The following is a 26,427-nucleotide window of genomic DNA, read 5'->3' as shown; positions in this document are numbered from 1 at the left end:
AAATACACAGCAGTACTCTACTGGTGTCATGATTCAAGTCTAAGTCGTGTGATTATTATTAACTAAAATTGAGACTAAGTAAGTCTACAATGGAGAGAAGGTGGACTCAGGTGTGATCTTAAAATGACCTTTCCTCTAAATGGTCCCCTCAACCCCCTTTTAACTCTAATTTATTTGTGTGTGCAAATAATGCAACCCCCAAAGGAGTGTCACGTGCTCATGCTCTCTCAAACACACACCCCCTTCCTGCTGGACGGCTCAGGTGCACCCTGACATTGGCCCTTAAGGGGATGGTAAAGTAAAAATAATTAATCCTGCCCTTGTGCTTTACAGTCCCCCAAGACAGTGAGGGAAAGAAAAGAGAGAACAAAAGCAAGAAAAAGAGAAAGAAAGACACAAAGTAGAAAATGAGGCAAAGATCTAAACACACTCTACAAAGTACACCCTCTGCTATTCTTCCGTCATTATTTAGTCCACACACACACACACACACACACACACACACAAACTCACAGAGAGCCCAGTTTAATGAAGCTTCTAATGATGAAGTCTGACATGCTCTGACAAGATGACAAAGACTGAAGGAAATCAATAGTTTTAGAAATATTCTGAGAGTGTGTCTTTGTTTGTCTCACCCCTGCCCATCCGAGAGCCACATAATAAGCTGTCTGGGTGTGTGCCTGCAGGGCTTACATGATGTCACACATGAAGACACACACACACACACACACACACACACACAAACAAAACATATCTCCATTAGTAAGTCCAGATCTTAGAACCCTGTGCATTTATGTGTGTGTGTGTGTGTAGTGTGTGTATACATGTTAGGGCTGGATGGTATTTTTATACATTTGTATTGTTAATTTAATTTAACTGTATTTCATTTTGTACGACTGGGAATCTATATAGGTATATAGCTCATTCCATTTCCTAAAAATACAGAAAGAAAAAAATATATATATTTAAATATTTATAATGATCAGTCATGCTAAATTCACATTTCAGTATATCCCAGAAAACTGCCAGAACAGAAGAATTGACAAATTAAAATGACTAACTGATGAATTAAAAAATGAAAAAAAAAAAACAATAGGTTAACAATGGCTCTCTTCATTACCAATATTCAATACCATATTCTACAACTGACATACAGCAAATATGAATTTATATTGTGCAATACAGAAAAATATCTTTATATTATCTAATATTCAGATATCAAAACTAGCTTTAGATATTCTGAGTGAGGCAGTTGTTCTGTTAGAAGCCTTATAGACTGGTTATCACCATTATATCAATCAATGCAAATGCTTTGAATGAGAGGACCAGTGGCTGCCTGCAGTGTACTTCCTCAAAGTGACCAGTGTGTGGTATGCGTCACATTGTGCTATAATTAATAAACTGGAAAAAGAACAAATATAAAAGTAATGATGCCTAAAATTCACAGTTCCAAAAGATACAATCCCAAAGTGGCGTGATTTTACGCATTTTTCAAATATGCTTCATATTACGATGTAAACTTTCTTTTTCAGCTTATCAGAGCACTCACAATTATAAAATGCAATACTGTAGAATGAGTATAATGAAATAGCCACAGGCTAATACAGCAACCCTTAGCTAATAATGAACACTTATAAGGAGTGAAGTGAGCTAAAGAGGAACTAATGTAAACAGATTATTACCTTATCTTTACGTCCTTTCTTGTTGGATTTGCTCGTTTGCTATGGTCAGCATCTGAATTACAGGCCTGGTCACTCTTCTCACAGGCATTAAGGGTGGGGCCTCATGCCCTTATGACCTCTTAACCCCTAGGACTGACTCTAATGAGATAAGAGACCCTAGCAGGTCATTAAACAACCAACTAACAAGAATGTAAAGTGACGGGTTGAGCTGAGGTGGGGCACCATGAATGAGATGGTATGACTTATAACTGGGATCATCAATTAGCAGCCCACGGGCCAGATGTGTACCATGAGCTTGTTTCCTCTTCTTCCTCTTTCCAGGTCGTCCAACACATATCTTTAACCACACTGCAGTAAAATATGTAGAAATGTTGTAAACAGACTGGCTGGAACATACAGATCTTTCCCGAAAAAGCATACGCTCAATCACACTGTGTGACGTTTTGTTAGATGCATGAGTCTTCCTGTCGAAAGTGTATGAATAGTTACAGCATGATTAGATAGATACTCATTGTTAGTAAAGAACACCCATTAAAACAACATACTCAAGATAAATAGCAAAAGAAAAAAATCAGAATGATCATCTGCATTATTTTCTTGATAACCAGTTTTCAGAAAGACTGACAGGCATGTATTGAGGAGGTAATGATTATGTTCTATTTTCAGTTGTAGAACAATAGCTTTGTAAGAGGCATTTTCAGTGCTTTCTTTGAACTGACTCATTGTGCACATGTGTGATGATGATGTGAATGAGTGGGTGGCTGGATGAGAGGGTCCGAGAGTGAGAGAGTGTCAGTTAAGTGTGCGTGTGCCTGTGCATTTATTCTGAGAGAATTTGGCCTCAGGCTAGATCTACTTGATGACCCCATGATTATGAAACAGTGTTTGTAAAAGTACTTCTTTAAAAACCATTACTCCATCATTAACAATCCCACAGGCCAAAATCCCAGCCATTGCATAATGTACTTAACTGACTTTCTGCGCTCGGCTCATTGACAACCAAACTCAAATGCATTGCAGTTACTTACAACTACTGCAACCCTGTACAACAGTTTTTTTTACTGGTTGAAATAAAACTCACAATTTAAAGCCACATTTCCAGAACATGTTTTTAATGAACTTGACAGAAAAGAAAATACAAGAAAATAAAAACCCACTTTCTCCATTAATCTTGCCTTTCCAGACAGCGGCTGTACTTTACTACAAAGTGTTCAATCCTAAACTCTAAATCCCTGATTGTTAATGAAATGAGTTTGGAAGTAACGGGGAAAAAAAAGATGACCAAAGGAAGCAGTGGACAATAAATAAAACTCTGACTGAAGCCAATAGAGCCTAGAAAGAAAGAATTAAATCAGCAGTATTAGAGGTCTACTTCAGGACCTGGCCAATAGGAAAGGGCTCACATATTGGACAACTCACTTTCCCTTCATTTTTTAAATAAAAGCATGATTAAGCATTTAAACACTGGTGCAGAGTCTGCACTCTATAATAGGAAATTCCAGCTTAATTTACTAAGATCAACACCAAATTTCTTTACATAACACTGCCTATTCACTGGGTGGCATCAATAAACAGCTTACCAAATTTTTCATCGTTACTTATGACTGCAGCACACAAACGCTAGAATATCAGTCAACATGTAGACTGACCAAATGAAAGCACTAAAATTCTTGACACATAAAAGTTATTCTTCCTTGCTCACACACACTGATCCTTCTAGTCACTCCAATATGATAAACCTTTCTGTTCAGTGTCCTTTGCTAAGCCATTCAGCTACACACACTAACATACACACACTCTGAAAAAGACAAAGACAGCTTGGCATACACTGCTTAAAAGCATGCATCACTGCAAACACACAAATGCATGTTTGTAACAGATCTTAAGCCAATCAAACTGGGCCAACACACATTCATGGTCACTGCCTGATCACAATGTACCTATAGTGTCACAAATCTGGACACACATGCCATATATCCCACACATGCTGACAGTCATGAATAAAAGCTGAGGCACACAGAATGCATTTTTTTTCTTGTGTGATTTATTGGATTCGTAGAACTACTGAGCCACAACCCTTTATTGTAATTAATTTTTAAATGTAATCTAATATGAATTAGCCCATTAAAAAAATCAGTTTGTCTGAACTAGGGGTTGGCTTATTTTATGGCCCTAAAATAATATCACAATATTTCAAGGTATTTTCACGATAACAATACTCTGAGATGATATGGCACACCCCTAGTCTGAACCAAAGTAGCAGGTGTGAAAGGACCAAAAGGACCAGAGTTTGGTCTGACCAAGAGGTGTCTCGTTTTGGATCTACTGAACCATGGTTTAGTTTAACTGCAGTCTGAAAGGGACTTTTCTAGACAGGAACAAATTACTGCTCCAATATGGGAAGATGAGTCAGTGTTTAAATAAAATAACAGAAAAAAATTATATCTGTTGTACCGGAATCCGACACCTGGCAAAGCAACTTACCAAACTCTATATAACCAACCCTCTACAACCCAACTAATATGAAGAACACGCAGCCAAGGTAGCTGATGATGACAGGATATAGTAAAGTTCTTTGTTCCGATCAATAAACTGCAGTGTGAAACCAAAACTAATCGGACCAAATATATACAATGTAACAGAAGATATAAAGCTTGCTGCAGACTCTGGACTTTCCGGACTTTCAGGGGGAAAAAACACCCTAGAGTCATATTACAGGCTCTTCCCTGGCCAGAGAGAGAGAGAGTCCCAGTCAGCCCTGTTCTCAATAGGTAAGAAGTATGACTCTCCTTTCCCTCCATCCTTCAGCAAAATGCTGGCCAGCACAAATAAACGTAAGGTGACGTAACAAAACATACGTACCTTACGATCATTCTTTCACAGCTGTTTGCATTTTTAAGAAATACATCTAGAACAATTTATGTATCTACATCTATGCAGATCTTAAGTCAAGATCTTTTTTACTCTAATTGAATTTTATAATAATAGTAAACAAAAAAGGTACTAAAAGGTCCTTAGAACATTAACTTTTTTGTTTTGACATGCCCAGTCCTGAATAATTGTCACAGTTTTTTAAATATTAACACACTTCAAATGGGAAAGACATTACAAAACACAAGCTGAGACACTCTGGTACTTGCTCTGCTTTTCTGAAACACTAAATTACCATCCCTCCACCTCCCTCCCCAACCCTCTCACTCTGACCCCTTTTCCCATCATCTGGCTGATCTGTTTTTCACTGCACCAGTTAATCACACAGAGACTAACACAGATCCAATGCCTCTGGGGAATTACGCTGTCATTAGGCTGTGTGTGTGTGTGTGTGTGTGTGTGTATGTGTTTGTGTGTGAGTGAGTGTGTGCACACGTGTGTTTTTGTCCTCCTGTGCAGGGTCTTTAATGTTGGTGCCCCAGCTGCATCACTAGGGCTACACAATGCATTATCAGAAAATGGTTATTGCAATAGTGGCCTGAGCAGTACAGGAGAATGCTGCAGTATGCAAATGAGCTCCGTAACCAATCACAATTTGTGTTTTACGGTCTATACTGAGCTGACCAGTAAAAATACATTTTCGGCACCACTTAACTTATGATATATGGGAATGTGTATATATTTGTCACTCTGTATAGATCTTTTTTTGACTGAATTTTAATTTCAGATTCACTTTGTGAATAAAGGTATTGGAAAAAGTGATCATTACATTTTTTCTGAAATTAATGGCATTCAACTTTTTTTCCTGATTTTGTTGAAGTTACTGTTTCTACTGTCCAGAGAAGTATTTCTACTAATATGGAGAACATCTGTTAGGATTTGATTGCAATCAGCAGCAAGAGCACAAATGATGTAAGGGTATTAGAGCTAAGATGCAGTGGTGATGATCCACACATCCTAAAAGTACTGGATGGAGCACTATCATTCTATTGATCAAAGTTCCACTTTTCCACAGCTCAGTGCTGGGTGGCTTTATACCGCTATGGTTCAGTGTGCAGTAAAATGACTAAACATAAACAACAATGACATTTAGGCCTGTATCTATCTTATGAACTAAATTTGGGCGGAAGAGTGGTAATACTGTATACCACAGTATAAAAAAAAAACAAACAAACAAAAAAAAACAATATATATATATATGTGTATTTCTTAGGGGTGTGACGAGAAACTAATATCACGAGACCAGACGAGACACGATTCTGGGTTCATGAGAATGAGGCGAGACGAGACTTAAAAATAAAGTTTTAAAGAAAACGTAAAAAATGAAAAATTTCTTGAAAACTATAGTTTTATTTGACAAAATCATACAACGCAAACTTAACAGACTGGTTTCTCTCACACATTGATTTTATAAGAAATAAAAATAAGAATAAAAAATTTAAACTTTTTCTAGGTCTTATATAGTGCAAACAATAAGTGCAAACCACAACCAGTCATATTAAGACTATGCTTGAAGTGCAAACAGAGACAGAACATGTTTTTAAATACAGTACAGAGCTAAGGGATTAGTACACCTGCCTATGAAACAGTCACGTGTAGGATTTACTTACAGTATTTACATATGGTTTGTGTCTTGTTGGTCACTCTGTTACCATTTATTGTTTCCACTGGAGCCAAAATGCAGCCAGACATACAACTTAAAAGTAGCAGAAGCATCTTCTATGCAAATGCTCGAATTTTCCTTTTCTGCTGAGAGCTGCTCTCACTGCTCAGCCACCAAACTCGCTGCTACCAGATCCCTCTTAAAAAGTCCACACTAAACTGTTTTTTCCCCCCTGCGAGACAGGTTTAAGCTTGACGAGAAATATCGTCACGTTTTAACGACATCTCGACACACCCCTAATATATATAGAAAAATGGTATCTCCAAACAAGGATGATATTTCATAAATATAATGTGTCTGGTGTACAAAATTTCTGTTCTGTTTCTAGCTTCCAAAAAGCTTCTTCATTTATGTATTTTAAGATGACCAGAGAACTGGGGCACTCACTACATTTGAGTCTCGCCTTAAAAAGGGGTGGAGTGGGGGACAACACAGGCCCATCCTGTTTCCTGTCAGTTCAGGCCTAGAAGTCTGCAGGACAACTGTGTGCACAGGTTTAGAGCTTTATCTCCTAAAGTGTGTGATTTGAGCCTCATTTAGCTAAAACGTGGCCTGTGTGTTATGGGGTTAGCAGATAGCCTGTTCGTAGTTAGTCTGTTAGCTAATATTAACTAGATATCTAACTAAAAATATAATCTCTCAGACATAAGCTTTTATCATTAGTACTCAGGTTAGTAAGTGATAATCGCTGTACTGGAGGCTCTAGAACAAAACACCACAAAAAACGCTAATATCTGCATCATTTCCATCCAGTCACTCATCATATTTGTCTAAATGTTTATAAGTGGAGTTTGTTAGACAAACTTGAATGTGTCCTGTGGTGAACAAAATGATAGCCATCATGCTAGCCACCTAGCTACGTCTTCTGTGATAAACGTCTTAATTGTCAGACTGATGGTTTAACATTCACTGTAAGACTGACTTAAATGTGTATGCAGTGTTTTTTGAAGTCTGTAAACAAAGTTAAAAAGCAATCCAGAATTTTATGGTATTGCATTCCATAAACACAATCCCACTGCAATACCGTCTACCACATAAAGTTTTGAAACAATATGACTGTAGAATTCAAAAAATGAATACTGCCCAACACTATTATGAACGTTCTTGGTATTCTGTGCCAAACATTTTAGCAAGGCATGTGTGTAAAAACACACTGAACAATAGCAAATGAAACAACTGCCTGTTCAAATGAAATATATAAAATAAAAAAAAAGAATGCCTTTGGGCACTTCTGTGTACCATTTTTTCTAGCAGTCCTTTTTAAGCTCAAAGCTCAAAGTATGTAAGACTACGTATATAAAAATAGATCATCCGTTACACTCCTCCACACACAACCCAGCAAATTCAGCCTACTCCCACATGCTTTTTAACTGCTAACATACACTCGCACTCACACACACACACAGCTTGTGCTTTGTGAGCTATACTCCTACATACAGTGGAAAATAAATAAATAAAAGCCAAATGTTTCCCACATACACCAGCATGCTTTCAATTAAATTATCAATGTGTTTAACTCATAATCCCCCACACTCATCCTGCAGAAGACCATGGGAGCCCATTACAACACACAGCCTCTAACTGCTTAAAAACGGTTTAATTGTGACCTGAGCTAATCAGTAGATATGTTCAGTTAACACTCCATTCACACTGAACACAACACACTCTAGTAGACCAATATCACTCCTACATTTATTCTTTTCGTACTCACAGCTTAGCCAGATGCCACCGCCTACTCTCACACACAGCAATATTCATGGCCAGCTGTGCTTTAATACAGTCTGATATTTTCGTCCAAATCTAAATACAGCACGCTCACATTCTGTCCAATTTAATCCACAGCACCAAAATCTATCAAACACCATAATTAAGTGAGCATTTCTAGGCTTTCTAGGCCCAAATCAGGCAATATGGTATATATGATAGAATACATTCACACACTATAGACAGTAAAATAGATTCTTTACAGTGTAGTATAGGGCCCTTTGATTTTCACGATGGAGTGAACACACACGTACCTGCAGAACAGAGCCATCCATTTTACAAAAATGTGACCAAAAAAAGAGACCTAAATGGTGAAAAAATAAAATAAAAAATCCTATTACATCATAATGTTGTAATATAAAAATAATGATTTTTAACCCATGTATCATGTTAGTGCTGTAAGTTTGCTTTTGTAAGAATATCAACATCTGATCATACCAAATCTGTGCTCAGTGACAGAGCGACTGAAAGAGTGTGGAGGTAAGCAAGGTGAAGAACATCAACATACAGTGCACCACACAGTATATGCATAAGGGCTGTGGATACACATCATTAAATAGATTCACATTCTATTTTTACTCTGTCTAATCTGTCTGTACCTCAACTACACAGGCAAGTTGTACATGCCTCCTTCTGAATAGCTAAATGCTTCCAGAGTTCACGATTTCAGACTCCATAACAGCACATTCTGAAACCCCCAGAAATATGTTAAATGCACCTGAAATCTAACCCCCAAAAAGGCATGCATTTTCTGCCCCATTACATAGTTTTCTAACTAATAGGGCAGGTATAAGCTCCTCATCAGCTCAGTCGGTGATGCTAGAGAAAGGTAAACACAAAACTGTCCCAACATTTGATCTGAGAACCACTCTACAATGGAAATAAATGAGTGGAATGTTTATTATGAGTTTTTTGATGTAAAGGACGTGTTGAGAGTTTTTTTTTTGAGGAAATGAAGTACAAAAATCAACAATGGATTTGTCACATAAGTACTATGGCATATTTTCATTCAGTTGCAACACAGTTAGATAAAGCCGCAGGTTATAGACAAAATTCTATGTTGCTATTGGTTGCTGTTATTAAACAAGGCAACAAGATCATCTCCAGTAATTTTGGAGCATTTCTTTTGATTTATTGATCATTACATTTTGGATACAATTTAAGACTGAAAAAGACTGTGAGCTGAAAGAAACTTTTGTATTTTCAAGACAATTAATGGCATACTGGCATATTTACAAACTTGGCATACAGATGACTGTAACTGTCAGGCCCCTAACCATTTATTTTGGTCCATTCTTCATGACATTTTGACATTATGTATCACAACTGCCAGATTCAGATTGCAGGTTCACATTGTTTTTTAAGAGAAAAAAAAATGATTTAATAAAAAGCATCAAAATTTGATGCATCACAGTGCATACTGTATCATAGATAACTGCCTTAAAAAGGCCCATCAGGCTTCTGTTTGGTTTACTCAGTCCTGTTTGGGTGTTCTAGGCCTGCAAGTCAATGTAAATTTACCTAATTGGTCTACAGATGGCTTAGATGGAATAGGTTGTGCCAGTTTGACTGGTCAGCAGAAAGTGCAGCAAGCAGAGCTGTCTGCTTTGTAATGGGCTGTTGCACACACCCATTGACTCCCTTGAGGGTCAAAGATCAAAGTTGACACTTTGTCTGAGTGCCAGCAAACACAGTCAAAGCGATGTCAGGTTGTAGAAAACATGCTTTGAAAGAGTTGATTAAATGACATAGAGAACCGGCTTCTGTACAAAAAGCTTTATAGAAAAGATGCATCAACAAAAGCATCAATACAGAAAATGTTAAATGAAAAAGAGCTTGATTGTTATCAACAATGTAAGTAATGTAAGATTAAAGCAAACATTTCTGAAATACAGTTGTTTTGCTGCAAAAGAAAATTTTGCACTGATCTCATTTTCCACGATATATGTACCACAATGTAATTTATTTCACTTAAATCCTAGGTACACAGAGTACGTTATTAATAGCATAAGATATTGGATCAATGAATTATGATGAAATATTGTGAAAATATATTGCATATATATTGCAATGACATTTTCTTTACAATATCATGCAGCCCCTACATCTGACCATGTGATTCATCCCTATAGTTGCACCAAATGTATGAAAGGACAGCACAGCAACCTTTAGCGTGATGTGTGAAGGTGCTCAGACTAATAAAACAGTAAAACAGCTGTTCAGGCATCAAATAAGTAATAGAATCACAGTGTGAAAGCAGAACAATGTGAAAGTCTAGCAGGAGCTTGTGAAAAATCTAAAATACCTCTGTGGTTCAGGCCAGCTAGGAGCAGATTTATCAGTGACAGCATTTCTAAATGTGTTTGTAGTATCAAAGTGTAGCTAATACCACCACCACCACCACTACATCTGCGGCTACAGGTTAAAAACAAAAAAGGTAAGCTTTAGTTTAACTTTAGCTCTGTTTAACAGAAGCTCTGTACTAACTAAATCCAAGATAAAATAAGTATCTATGCTTACAGATTATTGGCACTTACTTGCTCTCCTTCCTATGTACTTCTTAAGTACTATTAGTAGAAATTCAGTCATGTTCAGTGAGGTTTGATTTAAATGGCCTTATCCCTTTCAGAAACATGGAGCAAATAGAGCAAATCCAGCAGTGCTCCAGAATAGAAAATTCCTAATCCAGTTCTTAAAATGTCATTCTAGAAGCAGAGAAGCTGTGGAGATTGTGGGAGAAGAGAGGTAGAGAGATATTCTCCAAAATCAGGCAGCTTGAGAGAGGAGGAGGAGGTGGATGAGGAGGAGGCAGCAAGGCTATATATAGGCCAACTCCACAGCAGGGCTAGAAACCAGGACTTAAACGAGTCGCTATCTGCTGAAAGATGACTGCCAAGACACACATACACACACACAGATTTGGAACACACTAACAGGATAAACCAGAAACATGTGAAAATATGAGGATTCTGCTGCTGCTGTGAGGACAATAGGATGGCTAAAAAGAGAAAGAGAAGGGGGCAGGAATGAGGAACACAGAACAGTTGTATAATGGCTCTGACACATCAAACAACACAGCTATGCAAAAAATACAGACATTCATTGGAACAGTTCACACTGCAAAAATAAAGCCCAATATAAGTGTTTTTTTGCACAGGCAGTGCCATATCCTGTATATCAAAGTAGCCTAGTAGTTCTGGACAGAAAGGCATGCTGTCCAGATAATTGGAACGTAAAATAGTCTATATCAATATAAACAGTGCTGTGTCTTCTTATATCTCATATGAAAATATGGACCATTCTTAAACACTCAACAACACCCAGCCCTACAATAAAGTAGTTTTAAGTGTTTGACAGTTAAACATATCACCAAGAATGTGTTCAAGCCATGTGTAAAAGGGTAATTTTATTCGGCCACAGTCAATGCTTTGGTTTGGTCCTTGGTTTCTTGACACTATATTTTTGTTTATGTTTTAGAGACACAGCAGTAGGGCTGCAGCTAACAAATATTTTGGTAGTTGATTAAAATACAAATTATTTTTGTCAGGCTTTAAATATTTGCATCCTGTGAAAATGGCTTGTTTCTCACCCAGAAAACATTAATGGGTAAGAGCTGGGGTAGAAATCTCATTTAGTTTGTACTGTTTATGCATTCATCAGCTTCTTTCATTAAATAAAATACATGCTCACAAAAAGAGATCACATCTGATCATCAGTTATTTAATAATTTAACGGTCTTAACCATTTTTAACATGATATATTAAACAAAGTGTGACTGATCTGATGGTCTGCACATTCAACTTAAAATACATCATAATACTATTTGGCTGTTAAATAAAAAGCCTAAATTTAGTGCAGGGTTTTAAAGGTTAAGAAGCAAATCTCTACATCCTATGCTGTAATGCTTTCTTCTGGAGTTCTATTTAACAAAATAACGTTTAGAACCAATCAATACACAAGATGCCATGAACACATAGGAGAGGCTTAAAACTGATGTTTCACAATTAGTGAAAAGAAGTGCAGAAGAGAACATTGTTTTTACTATTAAACTAAACACAAACACAGTCGTTTTAATTTTTTTGTGAACTCCCCATCTAATAAATGTATTCTGCCACTTTAAGTTGCAGAACTTTGCTGACAAAGATGTGCAGTTCTACATTTTGCTTAAGTAGAGGTGTACACATTTAATAAGCACTACACTTAACTTGAAAGCTAGTCAGCATGGTGGAGTCTATTTTAGTTTAAAGGTTAAATGTCTAATTTAGCCAATGTTTATAAACTTACATGCAGCTGGTGCGACCGGCTCTTGTTCTACAGCTGTGATGAAGACAAAGGTCCATGCCCAACAGGAAAAGGTAGACTCACTGCTAAAAACCCTAATCTGGTATCAATCTAACTGCCACAAAGCTTTATTCACATGTTCTCTTAAAAGCCTCTGTAGATACTGTTCTCCAGTACGTGACCCATGGGTACGACTTATGAATTTTTTACAAGCATGCAAAACTAACACATCCCAATAAAATGATGTGGAGGTAAATAAGCTCCTATAATAATGTGCAGTCTGATATGACTGGACACAAACAAATGATGAAAGAATGGTTTACTGAGATGATGGACAGAGCCACTCAAAGAAGCCTCTGGACACTTAATCAATCCGCCCTTATTTTCCATTCTGAAGCACACTGTAAGTGGCCCTCATTTTCAATGTAGCAGAGTACTCAAACACAGAGCATGATGAAGTAGGGAGAGAAAAAGCAAAAGTCAAATGTATTCAGCTTAAATTATTTACAACAACTTAGAACAGTAAAAGCTTAGAACAAGGATGATGAAATGGACTAAATTCCTCAGTTACAATGGAGGAAAATTATTCTTAAGCAAGTCAGATTAATAATTATCTTATTACATAAATATGTCTCATTACATAGTGTGTTAGGTCTCCAGTTGTTATAGTGACATGGGAAATCATGGTAAGTTAGGACGTATAATAGGATGTTTAGCTATTTGTTGTCCTTTCAAAAAAGGTGCATCAAGGTATTTTAATATTCTTGGAGTTTTAAAATGTATGCTTTAAATCTCATTTCATCTATTAAATGAAGAATTTGGAACACTAAAGTTTGCATGGCCCAACAAAACAATACATTAATGATTAGATGGAACAGTTATCAGTTCTCTCTCTCTCTCTCTGTCGGGCGTACAGTTGTGGTCAAAAGTTTACATACACTTGTAAAAAAACATAATGTTATGGCTGTCTTGAGTTTTCAATAAGTTCTACAACTCTTATTTTTCTGTGATAGAGTGATCGGAACACATACATGTTTGTCACAAAAAACAGTCATAAAATTTGGTTCTTTCATAAATTTATTATGGGTCTGCTGAAAATGTCACCAAATCTGCTGGGTCAAAAATATACATACAGCAACATTAGTATTTGGTTACATGTCCCTTGGCCATTTTCACGGCAACTAGGCGCTTTTGGTAGCCATCCACAAGCTCCTGGCAAGCTTCAGGTCGAATGTTTGACCACTCTTCTTGACAGAATTGGTGCAGTTCAGCTAAATGTGATGGTTTTCTTGCATGAACCCGTTTCTTTAGCACTGTCCACATGTTCTCAATGGGGTTTAAGTCAGGACTTTGGGAAGGCCATTCTAAAACCTTAATTCTAGCCTGGTTTAGCCATTCCTTTACCACTTTTGATGTGTGTTTTGGGTCATTGTCTTGTTGGAACACCCAACTGCGCCCAAGACCCAACCTTCGGGCTGATGGTTTTAAGTTTTCCTGCAGAATTTGGAGGTAATCCTCCTTCTTCATTATCCCATTTACTTTCTGCAAAGAACCAGTTCCACTGGCAGCAAAACATCCCCAGAGCATAATACTACCACCACCATGCTTGACAGTAGGCATGGTGTTCCTGGGATTAAAGGCCTCACCTTTTCTCCTCCAAACATATTGCTGGGTGTTGTGGCCAAACAGCTCAATTTTTGTTTCGTCTGACCAGAGAACTTTCCTCCAGAAGGTTTTATCTTTGTCCATGTGACCAGCAGCAAACTTCAGCCGAGTCTTAAGGTGCCTTTTCTGGAGCAAGGGCTTCTTTCTTGCACGGCAGCCTCTCAGTCCATGGCGATGTAAAACACGCTTGACTGTGGAGACTGACACCTGTGTTCCATCAGCTTCCAAATCCTTGCAGACCTGCTTCTTGGTGATTCTTGGTTGACTCTTGACCATCCTGACCAATCTCCTCTCGGCAGCATGTGATAGCTTGCGTTTTCTTCCTGATCGTGGCAGTGACACAACTGTTCCATGCACTTTATACTTGCGTATAATTGTCTGCACAGTTGCTCTTGGGACCTGTAGCTGCTTTGAAATGGCTCCAAGTGACTTCCCTGACTTGTTCAAGTCAATAATTCGCTTTTTCAGATCCACACTGAGTTCCTTTGACTTTCCCATTGTAGCTTTTGTAGCTGAGTCTAATCACTGGGTCAAATGAGCCCTATTTAAATGGGCTCATGAGAAGTCAACAGCTGTAGTCAATCAGAATCACTTACAAGAAGTGAAGAGGCCATGACATGAAGCTAATTTGATTGACACAACTCGCTACATCACCAAAATTGACAAATTTTGTTGCTGTATGTATATTTTTGACCCAGCAGATTTGGTGACATTTTCAGCAGACCCATAATAAATTTATGAAAGAACCAAATTTTATGACTGTTTTTTGTGACAAACATGTATGTGTTCCGATCACTCTATCACAGAAAAATAAGAGTTGTAGAACTTATTGAAAACTCAAGACAGCCATAACATTATGTTTTTTTACAAGTGTATGTAAACTTTTGACCACAACTGTATGTCCTTAGACCCTAAGTTCTGTTGCTGCAAGCCAATCCAGTGTTTCATTATCCAGGTCTATTAGACCTTGAGTGCAATTTGGTGGCCAGAATTTGGGGCAGGTAGTCATCACTTGTTTGCGATGGGTCCCCACATTCACAGTGGGCACTGTCTGTGAGACCCCACTTCTGCATCACTGCACCAAAGCACCCTACTCCTGTTTTCAGAAGGTTAAGGGTTGTCCACTCCCTACGGGTGAGGTGCTGGCCAGGTACATCCGTCGGATCTTTGATAAATTGATGAAGTGTAGATGGTCCTGCTGCCCTCCACTGGTCCTTCCATCTTGCCTTCACCCAGGAGGGCTTGGAGATGTCAGCTGGTGTTGTGCAGAGCAGTTCCTGGGCATGTGTGGCAAAGGGGCGTTAGGACTTGAGGCGCATGCACTGTGAAGTCTCTGTGACGGTCTTGTGAAGGAGGTGGGATTCACTCATCTGTGCCTTCCAAGCTAGAACCAGCATGGCTGCTTCTCTTCTGACCTCTGCTGGGGCAATTCCAGTGAGGACAGGCAGTTGATAGGTTGGAGTGGCTCGTAGGCATCCAGAGATGGTCCGCAGGGCAGTGTTAAGGGCTGCATCCAGCTTCTTTACATGGGGGTACGACACCAGAAGAACAGCCTCCACGTGGCCTTCCCCGCAAGTAGCTGAAGAGTAGTTGCAAGGTTGCATGCCCTTCAAGCGAAACAAATGTCTTCACATCATCCACAGTTATCAGTAATATAATGACCAGTCACAATTCCCATGGTTATCCTAATAAAAGTTGATATGGGCTAAAATAATTTCACAGTGTATTGAAAACTGAATTTTAAATCTGACCAATGCATTGGTCAATATAATTCTATCTACTAGAAACAGTGGGCCTGTCTTTATATGTTAACAGTTGAACACACATATTTAAAAACAGCATATATCATGTTTATATTGTACAGACACAGATTATCTGAGAGTAAGTTTTGACTTCTAAGTTTTGTGTGGCTGAAGTGAAGACCTTGCCTTTACTAATATTAATTACAAGTTTATATATTCTCAGTAGTGAGAGGGCATTTTAATCAGGAGAATGCAAACATTTCCTGGGTGTCCTTGGGTTATATATGACATAAAACTGAACAAAAGCATATGATCCTGTTTTTTTAAAACCACCATAGCTTTACTAGCAAATATTAAACATTTAAATTACTAAATACTCAAATAAACTGAGAATCACAAAACCATTATTATAAGGGTCTTTTTCAGCCACTGTAGCTTCATCCAAAATGTATAGCCTTTAATTACACTACATACTCTTCACTCTGAACTTTGTACTCGTAGCACACATTAGGCAACTTTCCAGACACTCTTAATCTCTTAGCAGAAAATCTCTTTATCCTATGTAATGGGCTCTCCTCTAGTGTTTTATATAAAGATAAAAATGTGCACAAACTGCTAAGCATGATCTAGACAAAAGTAATGTTGCACAATGTTGCTGTTATTCAAAAGCTGATAGTTGGTAATGTGCTTTAACTGGCCACCTGCTGTGTTTCCTGATTAGAACCTTTTATGATCATGCAAAACTCCATGGTGTCCTTATAAAAGGAGGTGGATGTAAATGTACCCTCAAAATACATGCAGCCCGCTCCTACTCATTTGATAGGATATGACAGGACACAAATAAATGAAAGTTGGTTGACTCAACTGAAGGACATTTAAAGGCCCTTTAGGCTCGCTGATGTGATCTATGGTGGTTCTACCTCAAAACGTAAAAGATAAAGAGACAACAGATAACACAACCTACTCAATTTAAAGCAATATTTAGTGCCAATATTATGGCAGATTATATATATATATTCTGCCAGTTTGAACTTGAAAATTACTGAATCAGTCTCCACTAATATTAGCATATCCCCATTCTGAAAATCATACATTTCCTGTTATGATAGCATGACTATTTAAATAAAAAATTGCCAACATTAACTAGAAACACTTAGAGAAAGAATTTGCTCTAAAACACAATGACCTTGCGGTCCTCATGTGAACTCACACACATTAAAATTACATCCAGAACATGTTTACGCCCAAGATAAACGGGTACACATGCATGAACGCATTAATGACAGGGGCTTTGCTATGTTAATTAAAGCTGTGTCTCGGCTGAAATCACAGTCTTCAACATGCTATTCCAGGCGAGCTGACTGGATCTGGTAAACCATACAAAAGGACCGTACTGCAACACCACAAAACAGCATAGGCTAAGAACATCTCAAAACAGCCAAATATTTCACAAATTTGATACAGATTAACTCATTTCTGTCATGTCTAGAGCTACGTGCTATGACTAGAGACTATATATGGTAAAGAGCCAAGGTGACAAAGTATCAGTATTTTTTTTGCATGACCACATTAATATTGTACATATTTTAATGCGTCTCTGAGTAATATACATTTGTATAATAAGCATTAAGAACTTGCAGTCAGCATTCCTAATAGGGATGGGAATTGATAAGATTTTTCCGATTCCGATTCCCTTATCGATTCTGTGAAACGATTCGATTCCTTATCGATTCTCTTATCGATTCCAATTTGGGGAAAAAAGGAGAGCAAACAGTTTCATAAGCACCAACTTTGTTTACTTAAATATCATACGACCTTACAAACTCAACAACAAGGTCAACATGTCCACAACAATGTGCAACTGGCAATATGGAAATGTAGCAAATACTCTCTAATAATGTTGTGTGCGCAGATGTTTGTGCATATTTGATGTATTCCCTCCCGGCGATGTTATCAAAAATTTACAATGGTTGCAAAACGCCCTGTTGCCATCCTTGTGTAGCGTGAAATGAAGCCAAACTTTCGAGCGTTTTAACCTAGTGGACGCCATTGAAAAGACGTGCTTACTGAATCATGCGTACTTTGCGTAACATGCGTAACTTGCGTGATCGTGCTGTCTGGAATCAATAACAGAATGATTTAGCAAGGTGCCAAACGATTCTGTGGAATCGAAACACACAGAATCGATTCTCAACAGGAATCGATTCTCGATTCCCAAGCCTAATTCCTAATGTGAATCTGGAAGTGTTTACACAATAACTTTAATTGTATAATTAATGGACCAACAGAAATGACTCAAAATGACTTGAAAAAGGTATACCTTCAAAGAAGCAAGGAAACATATCTTCTTGGAGAGGTAAATTTATCATTTTAGAGATTTAAAGAGCTTGTGTGACAGCGGAATCCAGTGCTTTAGTTGGAGTCAGAGAACAGTCAAGGCCACATGTTTAAATCTTACATCTGACATCAGCAAGCTTACAGAGGGGGTGCTGGATTGAGAAATGAAATGGTAAACTCAGAAAATGCTTAAAGAGACCTGACTGTATCAAAATCAAAAGCAAAGATGATGAAACCTATACAGACATTATAGTCAATGGATTCCAATTTATCTATAAAAAAGGTTAAATCAATCTTGAGTCTGTCTCAGCTCATTCTGAATGAAAAAGGACAGTCCTGACACCATTCATCTGTAATGCAATTATAAAACTGACAGGCCTAAAACTGACTGGACACTTCCTCCAAAGTCAAATGGTTACTCATTCTTATTGATCAAACATAGGCTACCTGTTTTTTATCCATGTGTCAGATTATCCTTTCTGTCTCTTACATCCACAATTTATAAATCTAAGGCACATCAAAAATAGCATGAAATGATACTGATGATTCTACAAATCACAGTAACAGCAAACACCACAGTTTCATAAGGATCAGACCTCAGTCGTCCATGGGGGCTGACGCAGCTCGGACTGGGGACTGCAGATCGCTAGGTTGGAATGTGAGAGCTGTCGCGTGAACAAAAGCACCGGTAGTGGGTATGATGACTGGGCTTAGCGAGCCGGTCCGTCCAGAGCACCGGGACAATACAGGCTGCTCGGACAGCAGGGCAGAGGGCAGGGCACATGAGAGGGATTAGTACAGTCAGCAATATGGGGGGCCCATCGTCGCATTCCTCACAGTGCAGTGACCGCACAACTCATCCGTCCATCTGTCCATCTACATGTCTGCCCATCAGTCTATCCATCCATCACTGCTTTCGTTTCCCAATCCCAGACCTGGACTTTTGCTCTTCCAATAGCACAGTTCCAGTTCCACGTTTTATACAAATTACTGCAGCATTAAACCAAATGATAATCATACATTTTCAGATTATAATAAGTCCAATATGCATGCATGATTATAGTCTTAAAAAAGTCATGGTGAAAGTCAATGTTGCAATTTGCCTGAGCCTTAACCAACAGCCAGTTTTAGTGTCAACTAAAATACAAAAAAATCATAAGTATATGACCACAAACTTTTTTTTTATTTACAGGTAAAATATTTGAACAATGATTAGGTGATAATTTAGTCAATCTGGCAAGAATTTACCGCATTTACTGCAAATATTTGCAGAGCATTTAAAACAGAGTAAAAACGTAACACCACTAACCAGATACCACTCTTGAGAGTCCATCACTTACCACAACAAAGCTAGCACAGACTGTTTACAACATACTAAGCTTCACAGTTTTGTTCTGCAATGGAGTTCAGGGACTCTCTTCGATGAGGCTTGGAGCACAACAGTGTTTTAAATGTGCTTAATTTTAAAAAGTAAAGTATATTTTATCATGAGAGAGACAAATCTCAGAACATTTCTGCATGATGATGCATTTCATGCAAGTTTACATGAAATGGTCATTATGCTTTCTAGTCTTGCACCGATCATTCTGAAAGACAATCATTAATCGTTATCCCTACTGTTCAGTCCATATATGTCATTTTCATATATGTGCATATTAATGTATCTATTCAAAGTCAGTTATCTATTAGATAAAAACTAAGAGAACTGATCGAACAAATTGAAAATGTATAGGTATAGACTAATTTTTTGAACAAAAAGAAATGTAACAAATCTAAATGAAAGTTTTTTTTAATTATGCACATAAAGAGCTATAAAACATTTGATGGAACAGCTTGAAAATCTATTCATATGCCTGGTAAAATTTTCTATCTAGCTTAATATATTCTTTCTTACTTTATCCTCTCAGCTACCCACATAAAGCTCAATCTGGTTCAGTCCCAATGCAACATTCTCCAGGATTCTCCAGTAATAGGAAATCACACTGTGGGTATTGTGAAGGGATAACTGCTGAGAGACTCATGCAGGAAAAGGTTACTGTCAAACAGAGACATACAGAAGCAGCCTGCAAGGCATGAAAGAGACCAAGAAAGAAGGGGAGATAAAGTGAATGAATGGATACCTCTTGATCAGAAGCAAACTGTTTGAATAAACCTGACTTGAGATATTAGTCTGAATCACTGATTTACTTGATTTAATTAATTAATTAAATCAACCTTTACCAAGGCTAAAATCAGTTAGTCAGCTGGGATTTGTTTCAAGGACTTACATTATTACCAGTAGATGTATGGAAATCATAGCATCATAACTTTAACATCCAGAGGCTCCAGAGGATCTTATTGTGACCCTGAGTAAAAGGCCAGTGCAGCGAAATGTGCATACACTGGAAAACCTGAGGAGAACTGTGATACACACTGTGAATTCATAAACAAATAAATAATTAATGAACACAGCATTACATCCACACAGAGCTCATACAAACCTGCACTGCATATAGAAACAGTAGAAAAAGTAAAAACTAACAACCTGGACAGATCATCTATTACTGACTGGATACTAAGAGATAATTCCATGGCCAACATGTTGGTTCATTGGCCCAAACTGGTTAGCCACAATAACATTATAAATAAGGAAAAAGATAATTCTTGTTTTACTGAGAGCAGATTTACCATAGCTACCTCAGACTAGAACACTTCGTACCTCAGAAAGTAAAATAGCTTAAGCTAGCACAATAACTGTAAACATTCCCCATCCAATACGCCAGTATCATAGATGTAATACTGAGAAATTCAATAATATTGAGGATTGCCCTATGCCTACAATCTTCATAGGATGCCATACTGTATTGGGTCTGTTTGTTCTGTCTATAGGTCATGGCATATATTTCAATGCCCACAACTTCCCCAGGTTATCGAATGGACTGTTGCTTCACTGGGGCTACCCATTTTTCTGTATGAGGATCAATACTTTCAGTGAACAGAACGTGCCTTATGTTTCTGTACCACATTTCTTATCTGTACTGTTCAACTATTGATTTTAATGTCTCATTCTAAAAGGAACAGGAAGCAAGGTCCACATTGATCTAACCACTGTTACAAGAACTACTGCATACGCTCCCTTCATCTGAACAAGCTCATATATATGTATATACTTCTCTCTGCTTCCCCATTCAAGATAGCTGAGATATCATTTGACATATTGATGTTGATTACATGTTTTTAAACAATACACATATGCAGATAAGTGATGATAGCTCCCCATGGTCAATAAATAATGTATGTAGCTACATAATAATATTTAGTAATCCCATTTAAATTAAATCAGTTCTTCCTTGTTTTTTTCTATAAATTTTGCATTCTTATGCAATAATCATTATAATCATTGACAAATCCTATTACATTTACCCCATCAACCAAAGTGCATTACAATATTGTTAATAACAGCTGTAACTTTGGCCTTTGCACTAATGATACTATTAAAGCTTACAATACGAAAGAAAGTCTTTGAACAAATAATTAGTCAATTTCTAAAGTAAACTGCAGCGTCAATTTTAGTTTAGTAGTAAACATTTTACTGAACCTAGTAGGCCTGTTACGTTAGCATTTTTTGTGGACGATATATCATCTCAGAAATTATTACAATAAACTTTTTTTAAGAACAAAATTTTAAATAATCAGTTTTCTTTACCTTCTGCAGCCCACACTGTGTGTATGAAGTTGCAGTTATTGTTAAACAGCTAAAATACTGTTTTTTGTTATATATTTGAACAACCATTTAAATAAATACAATAGACGATATCACGATTATCAAATATTATTGAGGTAGTGTCCATTTATTGTTCGATAAGTCGATAATTATTGTGACAGGCCTAGAACTCAGGCTTAGGTCTAATCTGGATGCAGTTCTTAAAACCTGTTAGACCTCAGTTTTGATCATACTGTGCAGTTAACCCTTCACTCACAATTTGCATCCTTAGTGTGAAAGTCAAAATACATTTCTAAATCAGTGGTCCTACTATAAAACTCTTACTAAGGGATGTGGGATGTGGAATGGGCTCACTGATCCTTGATCAGCCTTGTATCTGATCATACTACTCAGCCACAAGAGTCTGACCCAGAAACGGTCCACTAAACCCAGTGACCGTCCCAAAACAGCACAGGTAGCAGCCTTTCTTTTTGGAAAAAAAATCCCCAACCCACACCAGCCATTCATGGCGGGGGATGGGGGTGCCTGTCTGGTTAAATCATGGACACACACTGGGAGTTGACACTGATGACTCTGGCTAGCAGTAGGGCCCAAAATTTAGCAGTAATCCCTGTCCATCCATATTACAGCAACATTAAATCCTGCCATCTCTTAGCACAGTTTCATTCTGCCTGGACAGTGAACTCATCAGTAATATTGCCTTTTGTCACTTAATTCCACCATCTGCCACACATACGTATTCTACCATGCTACCATTATTCTGCTGTTAAAACTGCTCGGGACAGCAGCACTGGGGTCATTTGAGCTCTGAACTGGCTAGAATTTTGATTTACTACTTTTCTAAAGGTTTTGCACACTAAATATTGCCTTGGACATCTTTGGCCCTTGACACAGCTGTGAAAAGCGACATATTTTTGGTTTTCCTTTTTGCTGACCCAGATAGTCCAACCATTTTGCTCAGGGGTGGCCAAAGTGCAATATTTGTGGTGGACTGAGCATCTTACAGACAAAACAATATAGGCCACTGGGCCAGAACATCTCCAAGATATCAGACAGACCATATGGGGCTTTCTGGTATGTAGTGTTCAGTTGGTACCAAAGGTGGTTTAAGAAAGGACAAACAGTGATCAGCATCATGGACACCTAAGGCTCATTAAGGCCATGGAGATCCCACCTCAGAACTTACAGGAAATACTACTAAAACACTGGTGCCAAAAACCAAAGGGCATCTGAGATCTTATTGAGTCCATGCCATGACTGGTCAGATCTATTGTGCCAGCACAAGGGGGACCTGCTCAATGAGAGGTAGGTGGTGCTAATGTTTTGGTTGATATAATCTAAAAGAAAAAAAATTATGTCCTCTCACTTGGTAAAGGAGGTGGGGCTTAGGGCTGAATCAAAAAAGTGTTCACGGGCCAACTTTGAACCTGCAGGTCACACCTGGGGCCCCCAACCTTACTGGATTCCAGGACATCTATGGCCCTTCACTCAGTTACAAACATTAATTCTGTTTAGTGTAGTGGGGGAACAACCCTGCCTCCCACCTTGACTGTCAAGACTAAAGGTTGATTCTCTGGCTTTGCAAGCACACCACACTACACCAATAAGAGTCTTGGGCAAGACTCTTAACAGTGCATTCACATACCTGTGAGGACACTTGATAACAGCATCAGTCAAATGCCAAACATGTTAACATTGGTCAGCTCAAGTCCAATACTAGACTCCTGGGCTTCACTAGGCATTTAAACATTTAAAAAGTGAACATGCATACTTTTCCTAATTATCTAGACCAGTGGTTTAAAACCTTTTAGACAGGGTATCTTTCATGCTAAAATTAAAACAGGTCAACTCTTTGGCCAATAGTTTTTCACCATGTGTGTTGAGCTCACCTACTGTTGCAATCTGTGAGTTAGCATGGTATAATGTTTAATTATTGTTATACACTCAAGAGCTTGAGACATGAGTGCAGTAGAGTAAAATATGGCATCAATGTGGCCTCCCCTTTAACCCTAAATGAAATAAACTGCTGTGGATTACATGGCAACTGGTTTAGCATTGTATAGCATGTCTGTGGAGAACCACAAGGCTCTACTGTAGGGCCCATGAACCAATGTTAATGAGGACAGTAATGTAGTTATTACAGAGAAAAAACTGAAACACATGCATCAAAGTTTTCTGAGGTCCTCTGGTGTACCCATTTGGGATGCCTCTCGTACCACCAGTTGTACAAGTACGTTACCCCAGTTTGAGAACCACAGAGCCAGCTAAATAAAACCAACTTGACAGCTAAATAAAAAGAAGTCTTATCGAACACCTGGAAATCCTCAGCCCCTTCACACTCATGTTATATAATAGCCAAGAAAAGTCACTTCAGAACATCCTTCCTCCTATACATGATTGTGTTGTTATCTATCTGTGTAATGTTGCCCTAAGGCAACAAATAAAAAAAGGCCAGTTTTAGGAGGTAAATGAAAACAAAATAGGCTTAAAACATACTTATTTGTATAGTACAACATTTAGGGAAAAGTGTATCAATTTAAAAAGTGGTTTGTTGCCTGAGGGTAACAATATTGACCAGAGGGTTAATATCAACTAAGCTGAACAGAGGGCACTTCAGAACACCACCTCACACCCCATTTTATACAGCTCTGGCAAAAATATAAGAGACCACTTAAAAATGATAAGTTTCCTTGATTTTACCTAATTTAAAGCCTCTGGAATATAATCAAGAGGAAGACGGATGATCACCAGTCATCAAACCAAACTAAACAGCTTGAATTTTCCAAAATTCAATAATCCAAAAGCAGTGTGTAAGACTGGTGGAAGAGAACATGCCAAGATGCATGAAAACTATGATTAAAAACCAGGATTAACTCTTTTAAACTTTATGAATATGAACTTGTTTTCTTTGCATTATTTGAGTTCTAAAAGCACTGCATATTTTTTTATTTCAGCCATTTCTCATTTTCTGCAAATAAATGCTGTAAATTATAATATATGTTTTGGGAATTTGGGAGAAATGTTGATAAAATATGAATGTTTATAGGATAAAATAACAATGTTCATTTTACACTGAAGAGGTTTTTCCAGAGCTGTAGTTGCAACAACAGACCCACCTCTTTCTCTTAATGCTTCAGACACAGATCAACAGAGTCCAGGAATCACATCATCATCATCAAAACACTATTCTGTTTTGGCCTTCAGAAATTCTTAGAACAAGCCAAAACGATCAACAGTCAATTTGGAGAGCAGGGCATCCTCAGCCCCTTACCCAGCTCACAGATTCATTTTTGACATCTTTCTCCTGCCTTCACAGGGGCTTCAGACAGCTCAACAGCTAGCTAGCAGGGCTTCCCCAGGCACCTCCAATGACAAATCAAAAAAAGAGAAAAACAGCACGGAGAGAAGATGCCGTGTTGCGCATTTCTGAACACTAGCCACCAGCGCTCATATCACAGAGATTATACACAGCCACATGGACTTCATAACGCTTTATACCGCGTTGTAACGGAGGAGCTGGTGGGAGCAGTAATGTGACACAGCAAAGCTAGCTCGCCGTGTGGCTGTGGGGAGACAAAAGGCAGCACCCCCCCCTCTCCTCCTCCTCCTTTAGTCAGTCAACCAGTCAGCGTGGTGAGACGGCCGGCCAGCCGCTCACAGGCAGCACCAGAGCCTTGCTGTTAACAAAGGTAGCTAGCTAACCTATACTGGCTAACCGTAACTAGATTTCTGCAGCTAGTTACCTTTACACAGTATATCAACACAGGCTTTTGACGAGAAAAGGCTTTAGCTTCGGTGAATTAGCAAGCATGCTAGCTTTAGCTTAGTAACCTGATTGATAAACGAGAGCAGACTCACCGTCGGTGTGGCTTCTGTTTTCGTCAGGCAGAGAAAAAAACACACACACGAGTCGGTTGAACGTCTGTTTACAGAGCGAGCGAAGAAAACCCCGAGGACGACTCGTCTTTTCTCGGTCCGCTTTCACACATGTGACGGTTTGGGTTTTAAAAATCCCGACAGTTAAAATCCTGCATCCTCGACGGGCTTATTTCTCGGTTTTCCTCCCGCGGAGCTGCCGGAGCAGCGCAGCTTCAGCAGCGCGCAGCCCAGTCCTCCTCCTCCAGCCCGGCTAACGGTAACGCTGGCACGCGAGCCGTCCGTTATTTTTCGTATTTTTTTCAAAAAAATTCAAATCTGTATCGGAGCGCGAGCTCCTCCGCGCAGCCGCCCTCGGTCCGTCCCTCCGTCCGCTCGCTCCCGCTGTCTGTCTGTCAGCCTGTCCGTCCGTCCGCCCGCCCGCCGCTCGCTCAGACCCACGGCCAGCAGCGCTCAGAAGAAAGAATGAATGGGAGCGCGCGCACTTGGAGGAGGAGAAGGAGGAGGGGGCGGTAAAACCTGCGGGGGCGCAGCACACGCGCATAACACGCTTCCACAGCAGATCCATCCCAACAGACATGAATTATTAGTAAAAAAAACGCAAGTACACAGTGTAAAAACAATAAAATCATTTTATATTACAATTTATGTAAATAATTTAAATATAATATAATATGATATACATTACATTCTAAAATCAAATAAAAACAATAATTATAAATAATAAAAGATATAAATAATAAATCATAAATAATTTACGAAAACAAATGTTAAATAAAAACG

At 38.4% G+C, this 26,427-nt stretch overlaps 1 protein-coding gene across 3 annotated transcripts in view; it reads right to left on the bottom strand.

Annotated features, from left to right (window-relative positions):
- The window catches only part of LOC103032213 (spectrin beta chain, non-erythrocytic 1), a 171,780-nt gene extending 145,701 nt beyond the window's left edge, over positions 1–26,079 (bottom strand). For 2 of the 3 annotated variants that reach the window (XM_049476451.1, XM_007261017.4), the window contains exon 1: positions 25,627–26,079. The gene's annotated coding sequence lies outside the window, so the exon portion shown is untranslated. The remainder of the gene's footprint in view (positions 1–25,626) is intronic. The other variant, XM_007261020.4, reaches the window with a different exon arrangement.
- Between the last annotated feature and the right edge of the window lie 348 nt (positions 26,080–26,427).

The sequence above is a fragment of the Astyanax mexicanus genome, chromosome 1, assembly GCF_023375975.1.
Source record: "Astyanax mexicanus isolate ESR-SI-001 chromosome 1, AstMex3_surface, whole genome shotgun sequence".
Lineage (NCBI taxonomy): Eukaryota > Metazoa > Chordata > Actinopteri > Characiformes > Acestrorhamphidae > Astyanax > Astyanax mexicanus.
Note: the sequence above shows the minus strand (reverse complement) of the source record. Positions and strands in the feature narration are given on the sequence as shown.